Raw genomic sequence first — 9766 nt, forward strand, 5'->3', positions numbered from 1 at the left:
TATATTCCTGAATCTAATCTCAAACAAAAGTAAAGCCAAATATAAGTTACATATAAATGAAGAACTTCATTAAGTAAAATAAATGTTTAAATAAATGTGCTGAAGATTTAGAGGTTACTTCTGGTAAAAAGCTGCACTCTCATCCTCAAAAAAAGGGGTGGGGAAATCAAAGGTAGAAATGTGCATTTATTAAACACTTTTGTGCCAGGTACTGTGCTAGACTGGGGATACGAGTATAAGAATGAAACAATCCCGACTTGCAAGACACTTAGTTAACTGATAAAAATGGTCTCAGTTCAAAATCTTTGATATTTCACTGGTGTAAAGAACTTGAGGAGTCCGTCAACTAATGCAGATCAAGAACTGCTCTGCAACTTAAAGTCTTAAAGTTACCTGGGGGCACTGAGAGATTACGTGATTTGCCCAGGCCAGACAGTATGTATCCGAGGTGGGACTTGAACCAGGTCTTCCTGACTCCAAGGCTGGTCCTCTATCCACTATGTCATGCTAATCTGAAATGCATAAAAACACTCAAATATGGAAAACAGGTCGGGTTCCTAATATCACAGTTATGGATTTTTGATATTATTGAATAAATTAAAGCCAAACAAGAAATAAGACACTCCTCATTATTTACACTGGTAACTATAAATGCTGTGTTCCTGCAGATTTTCCCAAATTTTCTTTATCCTACTTTGTTTTTATAATCCTCATTCCCTCTTCTCTAGATAGCCACAATACTCAATCATTTCTAATCTACATGCTTTCCAGTTGTCTAGTTCAACAGATCAATGAATAACAAAATTGACATTGATTAATTAGCATTTATTAAGCACCTATACTATGTACCAGAAACTGTACATATTATTTCCATATCACTAAAATAACTGGAATATGGCCTCATCCCATCTATTCAATCTACAAGTCCAATTTTGAAACATAAGCTCTTTGATTGAGGGCAAGACGGTTTTTGCTTTTTTCTCTGAATCCTCAAAATCTATCCAGTCCAGCACATAGTAGGCACCTAAATACTTAATGATTAACTGACTGGATTTGTGGATCTAGTTAGAAAGTCCCACAGGTTGTAGTCTCCTGGCTACATAAACTGGCCACCAACAGATCTGGATATGTAGCATTTCTGAACCATTCTCTCTTCCAATTCTAGCTCCCTTCAAAACCTCAGCTCAGGTGTCACCCTCCTATAAACACTTTCTCCTAATACTCCTTCCCATTATTATGTTAGAGAGAGAGAGAGAGAGAGAGAGCGAGAGAGAGAGAGAGAGAGAGAGATGTGATGTGTGCTGTGTGTGTGTGTGTGTGTGTTTTGGTCTTCAGATATCTCAGTATGCCTTTTACGCAGCAGGTACTAAATGTTTTTGAATGAACAGGCTGATCTAGAAAAATGAAATGTTAACAGAGGCAACTACGTAGAGTAACGGATCTGTGATCAGGAATACCTGAGTTTAAATCCAGCCTCAGACACCTATTAGTCTATGTGACAGTAGGCAAGTCATTTAACCTCTGTCTGCTTCAGTTTACTTGACTGTAATACAGGGAAAATAAGAGCATCTACCTGCCAAGATATGCCTTGAGGATCAAGAAGATCTCTGTAAAGCACTGCCTTGGAACATAGTAGGTGATTAATAAATGCATATACCTTTCCCCTTTCTCATTAATAAGGGTAAGTGTAAAGTTCTACAGGTAGATCTTTAAAAGAAATCATACTAGAAGAAAAACTTATCATCATGATCAATAAGGTACATACTACCAAGAACATAATAGGGGAGGCATGATCTGACATTATTATAAGTAAGACTTGGCACTTTTGTGTACTGTAACCTAAATGGTAGTTAGAAAGAGGCAGGTTTTGGCCAATATATGAAAAAACTTCCTAAAGATTAGTGTTATCTAGAATAATGCGTTGCTTCATCCCTAGAAGTCTTTAATTGGACTACTTAACGAGGGGATCTTGTAGAAGAGAATAATATTTGAGTACAAGTTAGATTAGGTGACTTCTGGTGTCCCTTCAAACAGGTTCTGTGAAGTGGAAATGTTTGGCCTGAAGAAGGGACAATAGAGGATGCATGAGCATGGTCTTCAAATATCTGAGGGGTATGAAGTGAAATATACGGTGTGTCCCAAAAGTCTTAGTGCAGTTTTAGGTTACTAAAGGTTTAAACCACACTAAGACTTTTGGGAACACCCTTAAAATAACAAAGTAACAAAAACCATTTAGTAATAGCTGCAAATCATAACCAGTATGTTATAAATGAAAGACTGGATTTACTTAGAAAACCTGAGCTCAAATCCAATCTTGCTTGTTACTAGTAGAAATGAAGAAATTAAGGAACAGAAATTATTGGTTAAATGATCTCTAAGCTTCCTTCCAGCTTTAAATTCTATGATCATATATTATTGCTAGGGGAGGTAATTTAGGCTGATGGGTGGGAAGCTGGCCTCAAAGTTGGGAAGACAAGAGTTCAAGTACCACTTTTAATAAATCCTTGAAAATCGCAATCTCTCACTGATATTTAATGGCAAAAGAAGTTTCCCCCTCAACAAGTTCCCTATACCAGCAGTGTCAAACTCAATAGAAAGGGATGTCTGAAGGCAACATACTGACTTAGAAACCACAAATTAACATCATCTATGTTGTACTGTATTTTTACTTATTTTGTTAAACATTTCCCAATTACATTTTAATTTGATTTCAGCTTAACTATTGGTAGGAGTAGATGACTTTTAAAGTCTCTTACTTGGATGGACATGGTGATAAAATCTATTATTACCTAACCCTCCCAATTCTGTATCATTGGCTAAGCAGGGCTTAGCCAAGTCATTGATAAATATCAGCAGAACAGCGCCAGGGAAAGAATCCTATAGATAGTACTACTAAAGATACTTTCTTCACATATGGTGACTAATCAACAGTCTCTGGATACTGCTATTCATCCAATCATGTAACTACTCAATTGGACCATTGAATGAGAACTGAAAGGCTCCTTCATCCATGTCCACATTCCTCAGCTGTTATATGCATTTTTACATGGGTCTTTTTCAAATGATGCATACTTTTATGCAGGACAAGAGTACTGTCACTTGTACATGCAAAGCTAAATAAAAACAGCACTTAAACTGATTAAAAAAAAAACTTCCTTCTGTGCTACTGTTCCCTACTTAAAGGAGTCCATTATTAAATCAATTCATGAGCCATTCAGAATGATACACACCTATATTATTAGAGTTAACATTCCAGAAGCATACCATTCTCTTAAATATGCAAATCAGTTTGTACAACAGAAGACCCCTGACTACCATAAATGACTTGAGAATGGTCTTTCTCCTTTAATGATGTTCTTTTTTTTCTTACTTCTTAAATCACACATAATTTAATAAAATGTCAAGTGACGTAAAATAACTAATTTCTTGATCCTATGTTTAGTTAGTACTTCTAAATCACTAACCATCAGGCTACTGATAGGAAAGTCAGACAGATCCTTTGAGGAAGAAAAGAAGAAAAAAGTTACAAAGAACAGAAAATTATGCTACACATGGCAAGGAAACAGGTGCTACAACTGTTTGAGTCATAAATTCTATTTTTTTATGTTCCAATATGTATTACTGAATTTGCATTTAAGCTAAAAACCATGACAGCAGATTATAAGTATTAAAAACTATTTATACTCCAACCACAATACTTCAAGAGATGGGATTTTATCAGCGTAGCAGGGCAGATACTCCTTCAGCCTATTTAGACTAATGTCTACACACCACAGTATGTTTTTTGTGTGTTGCTATTGCCAAAAAAAAAAAAATATCATCTACTGGCTAATGTTAACCTTCTGTTAATAAGCTTTTTCACATTTAGCTAGGATAATTCTTGGATGACAGACACACAGTTCATTGCCAAAATTGTACTTGAAGCATTCACAGCTTGCTACAGCCTGCTACAGCTTCCATTCTGCTGGCATGGTGTTTGAGAACCCAGGGTCATACATCCATGCCAGCATAAAACAGCAGAACAGGCCCTTAGTTTCAATATTCCATGAAACGGCAGAACAATGAGAGGAAAAAAAGTTGCCTATGTATAATTGATACCATATTACTTGCCTTCTCAAGGGATGGGGGATGGGAGAGAATTTGAAACTCAAAATTTTTTGAAAGTAAATGTTAAAAAAAATACATGTGATTGGGAAATATTTAATGAAATAAATAAAAATATATTTAAAAAAAATGAAAAACAATTCAAATGAACATTTAAATCCAACCAATATTTATTAAGTGCCTACTATATGCAAAGCATCAAGCTGAGTGCTGAAGGTATAAAAAGAAAAAAGTCCTGGCACTCAAGGAACTTATATTCTCCAGGCTAAAATATTATTAGTTCATTTACAAAAAAGAGGCAACCAGGCCCACCCAAAATTTGAAAAAAATTGAGGGTTATTTAAAACTAAAAGAATTTCTGGTTTCAATTTCAGATGCACAAGAATTAAATACATTGCCTCCCTAGAACTTAAAGCTTGACTGTTTTACAAGAATACCTTTAAATGGATTTCATGTTTTGCTAAACCTTTCCCAAGTATAACGTTAAATAATCCTTTAATTTTACACATCTGGACAGGGTTATTAAAAGGTATTCCCAATAGTAGCATTAAAATTCAAGATACAATAGTGAATAGTAAGTACAATTTAATATATCTGCAGACTATCTAACACCTACAATGATATAGCTAAGTTTAGATACTAAGAGGCACCTCTTTATTACTCTTCCCATGAAATGTCACTCTGACTTATCAAGAAAACTAAAATGGTGGGTACAGGTGAGATGATTCAAAACTACAGAAAGAAACTAAAATTGAAGCCAACAATAAAACTCACCTTAAGTCCCAGTCTTATGCCCAAATCACATTTCTACTTTTGTATTAAGAATTCAATTATTTACAGCAACTCACAGTTATATAGTGCTTTCAGGTTTACAAAGTACTCTCTCTAAACAAGTCTGTGAGGTAATTGGTACAAATATTATCTCCATTTTCAGATGATTAAAGTAGAGCCCAAAGAGATGAAATGATTTGTCCACGGTTAATATATGTAATTAAGTGGTGAAGATGTATTTAAATCAGGGGTCAGTGGATTTTTTTCTAGTTATCATACTGCCTTCTTAACCATTGTGACATTCTATAATTCATTTGTTAAAGATCTAAAGTAATCTGAATGTAATATATACCCTACTATACACCAAATTACATGGATTATGAATTTAAATGACCATATATGAACATAAGTGAAAATCAAGAGGGATTTAAAATCTTAAAGATTATTAAAGTTAATCAGTCAACAAGCATTTATTAAATGCCTATTATATGTCAGGTACTGTCCTAAGCACCAGGGATACAGAGAGAAGAAAGAATAAGACAAAACAAAACAAAACAAAAAGTCCCTTATCTCAAGGATCTAGTATGTTTCTTCCCTTTTTTGGTATCACAGATAAAAGTATTTTTTTTTTTTCAAAACAGATCTTATGGATCTGTGATCCCATCTACATTGGCAATCCCTTTAACAGTTGATTCAAATCATCCAGTCCTTTTTATCCTATGAAACTTATGTTCATGTCTTTTCAAAAAAATCATTCCTGGGAAGGGAAGGGAAATGAAGAAAAGAACGTGTGCATCCTCCTCAGTGGCGACCTTCCCTCTGGGTCTTAATGTGAGTGTTTGTACAGCTTGAGTGATCACTCAGTCTCAGTATATGACTAGCCTGCTCCATCATGACCACCTTTCCAAATTTAAACTTCTTTGAGGAAGAAATTAAAGAAATGCATCAGTAATAATGACTTTTCTTGGCAACTAGAGGTCTGGAGCTACAATTACAGCTTTGTGACAACTAAGGTTTTCTCACCAGAAAACTTAAAAATATTATTATCCAAAAATCCCAAAATTATTGCCATTAAAACTAATGGTGCCAGATTGCCCCTACTAAAATGTTTTTTCCCCAGTGTTGTAGGTGGGATACATGTATCTATAAACCTATAAATTCATAAATACAAGGATACATGTATTCACAGACCTCAATGTATCAATGGCAATATAATTTTATGCATTTAAAAAACTGTATATATAACAGGAAATAATGAGTTCTTCTGCATTAGCAAATGATTTCGGGGTTTTCCACTTAATAAAGTCTCATTTTAGAGTTGGAAGTTTTCCTAACCAACTCTGCCTGATTAACTGAATTATGGGCAGTAAGAAACTTCTGGAATTTTATAATCATTTAATGAAGTGTTTCACTTGACAATATAGTATACAGGATATGAATAAAATGTAATGAGATTGAGTCCTAACTAGATACATTAAGAGATATAGTCTAATAAAGCTTAAGCCACATTTGGAATTACTATCAAAACCAGTTAGACACAAATGGTGTTGTTCTTTTATAGTCACACCTCTGAGTAAAAAACAGAATTACCCAGTTGATTTACCTACCTTATCCACCAGACTCAGTGACTCTGAAAGACTTTTGGCTGTTTTCAGATAATAACTCGACCCTCAAAAGGTAGAAAGAATGAATACTGAATTAGGAATCAAAAGACCTGGGTTCTAGTTCAAGCTCTGATACTGATTAATATTTAGGTAAGTCACAACTTCTTTGGGCCTGGCTCTCTCATCTGTAAAATGAGTAAGTTAGATTATATGCTTTTAAGCATCTTAAAGCTCTTTTAAAAAAAAAAAGCCCAACTTTACAATTATAACTCAATGACTAAGAATTGCCACCACTTGAATATACTTAGAAATAGATGTAGACTCAAGACAAACCCCAGAGATAATCTAAAAATGTTTGAAGCAACAGAATCATCACTAAAACACAGAACTTCCCATAGTACCTTGTAAGAGGCAAAACTTCTGTTGTTTCTATCTACAAGTTTTATTATTTTTGTTTTTATAAGTTTTTCAAAACCTTAGTCATATTTCATACTTAAATTTTTATTTCTACACAATCACCTTTATTTCTCTTTGAAACTGTTTCAAGAATCCAAAGAGAAAAGTTTTATTGGGCCTATACAAACAAGAGTAAAGTAAATAAAATTAATGTAAATTTGGACATAATCATGTAAACACATGATGTATTTCTCATTGCAAATCCCAGAATGTCAAGATGACAATTTGAAATGTTTAATTCTTCTGAATTAGTTTTCATAAGTCAGTTCTTGATTCTAGGTCCAATTCCAAAAAAAAAAAAAAGGGAAAATGGATTCAAACTAATAACTAGTTATATTTTAAAACTTAGTTCTCACACTACTAGACAGACAAATTACTACAGCACAGAAAAATAGAACCCAGGAGGACCTGGGTTCAAATTCCACCTGAAGACACTATTTCCTGCGTGACCTTGGCAAGGAATTTATTCTGTCTCAGTTTCCTTATCTGCAAAATAGAGATAATAGCACTTACCTCTCACATAGTTGTTACGAAAAAGGCAAGTGAAAACTTAAGTACTCTGCAAACCATACAGCACTATATGTTTCAACTATTACCAATAATGCAAAACCTGTGTTCAAAAGTCTAAATCAGAACACTGAACTTGTAGTCTGCCACTAATTCTTTATGTGACCTTGGGCAGGCCACTTGAGTTTCCTCACCTTCAAAATGAGGGGGTTTGGACTATAGGATCTTTTAGGTCCTTCCAGCTCTAACAATGCTCTAATGTTAGTGTTACTGTTCCAGTTAATCTCTTTTAAAAAAAAATCTGCTTCCATGAATCACTGGATACAAGAATATTAATATAAACATGCATACACCCATCTGCACATGAAGCCAAAGTGAATACAATTCCCTCCCCTGAAAATCAAAGTTACACAAGTTATCCAAGAAGTAGTTATTTCATCCTTGTTACAAACTTAGCCTATTGCCTAGTCTCTCCTACTAGCTGCATACAAAATTACTCACTCTGATTTACCAAAAAAAAAATAAAAAAACCAAAAAAACAAACCCATCCCCAAGCAGCAGGCATGTCCTTGGAGTTATCCCAAGAACGGAATTGGAAGCAATCCTCTACTGCTGATTCCTCGCATGTGTATGCCTCAGTCTCAGCCACTTACCTGCTCGTCATCTTAAGTCCCACCCACCTTCCTTCGGTTTCCCAGCGCTTTCTGTCAATCAAAGCCCTAACTCTCTTTCCTGACGGTTTCAGACTCAGCCTCTGACTGCTCGCTGCCGTGGTGGCTTTTTTTTAGTGCCAACTAGGCCTCAGCATCCCGACCTGCAGCGGCAGCAACAGTAGTTGCAGATGCTTATCAAAACAACGGACAGCCCAGCTTTAACGAGCAGCTCTGTGGTGTGGGGTTGTTTTTTTTTCCTCCCCACTTTCACGGGACAAAAAAAAAAAAAGTTGTGGTTTTGTTGTCGTTAAATTGTTGGTGCTTCCGTGCTTGTTGGGGGGTTGGGGAGCGGGGAAGAGCGAGAGAAATCGCACCCGGGGCTGAGATGAATGAGAGGAAACGGAGCTCGAGGCGGGGAGGGCGCTAAGGGAGGAGTAGGAGGAGGTGGCGGTGATGGAGGTGGCAGCGACATCCTGGGTCCCCAGCCCGGGGCGGGGGGCGTGTGAGCCCCTCGGCCTGGGCGGGTCAAGGATGTGAAGTTTCGGGGGAAGACAACTTCTCCCGGGCGATCGGCTGCTCCTGCAGGGGGGGATCTCGGGGGGCAGGAAGAGGAGCCTCAGTGCCGTGGAGCCCCGCGAGGGGCGCACAGCCCAGGGAGCCCGCCCGCTCCGGCTCCCCTCCCCCTTCCCCCTCCCCCCTTACCCCCTCCCTCCCCGAGCCTGGCACCCTTCTCCGGCCCTTCCTCAGCCTCGGCCCCTTCCCCGCCCGGGCTGGCCTGAGGGGTCCCCCTGCCCAGCGCTCACCTCTCGGGGTTCGCCTCCTTCCTCCGCCTCCTCCTCCTCCCTGTGAGTGCAGCGGGGTCTGACCTCTGGAACCACCATACCAGTCCCCCCAGCTGCCGCCGCGCCGCCGCCGCGCCGCCGCCGCCGCCTCAGCCTCAGCCTCCCGCTGTTCTTTGTTCCCTCCGAGGGCCCCGCGGCCGCCCGCCTGGAGCCCGGCCGCCGCCGCCGCTACTCCCTCCACCAGCACCTCCTCTCCGCCGCCGCTTCTTCTTCGCCACCGCCCTCCTCGCCTTCCCCGCCGCCGTCTCCTCCTCGTCGTCGTCGCCGCCAGCGCCGCCACCGCCGCCTCCTCCTCCTCGCCCCCCTCGTTTTCATTGAAAGCAAACAAGCATCATGGCGGCGGCCGCCGTCCCCAGCCAGCGAGAGCCCACACAGCAGCCCCGGTTCCCAACATCCCCGCCGCCCATTGGCCGCGGGCTCTGGACGCGACCATTCGGGGGCCAGCTCGGGGAGCAACAAAACAAACGCCTCTGCCTCCCCTACTCCCCCCCGCAGAGGGCTGCAGTTGAGCTGGCCTGCCCCGTTTGCTCCCTCCCCTTCTTCTCTTCTCCCATCTTTTCTTGTCCTCTTTCCTTTTCCTCTCTTTCTCTTCTCTCTTCTCCTTCTCCTTCTCTTCTTTTTTGTTCTCTCCTCTTCTCCATCTCTCTCCCTGTCGTCTCCTCTTTTCTTTCTCCTTATCTCTCCTCTACTTTACCTCTCTTCTCCTTCCTCTCCCTGTTCTCTCTTCTATCCTCTCTTCTCCTGTCTCTTCTTTTCTTTTCTCTCTCTCTGTCTCTGTCTCTCTCTCTGTCTGTCTGTCTCTGTCTTTGTCTCTCTGTCTGTCTCTGTC

General features: G+C 39.2%; 1 pseudogene; it reads right to left on the reverse strand.

Moving 5' to 3' along the window:
* Positions 1 to 9017, reverse strand: part of LOC118842144 — a 36610-nt pseudogene extending 27593 nt beyond the window's left edge.
* Between the last annotated feature and the right edge of the window lie 749 nt (positions 9018 to 9766).

Source organism: Trichosurus vulpecula, chromosome 3 (assembly GCF_011100635.1).
Source record: "Trichosurus vulpecula isolate mTriVul1 chromosome 3, mTriVul1.pri, whole genome shotgun sequence".
In the NCBI taxonomy this organism is placed as follows: Eukaryota; Metazoa; Chordata; class Mammalia; order Diprotodontia; family Phalangeridae; genus Trichosurus; species Trichosurus vulpecula.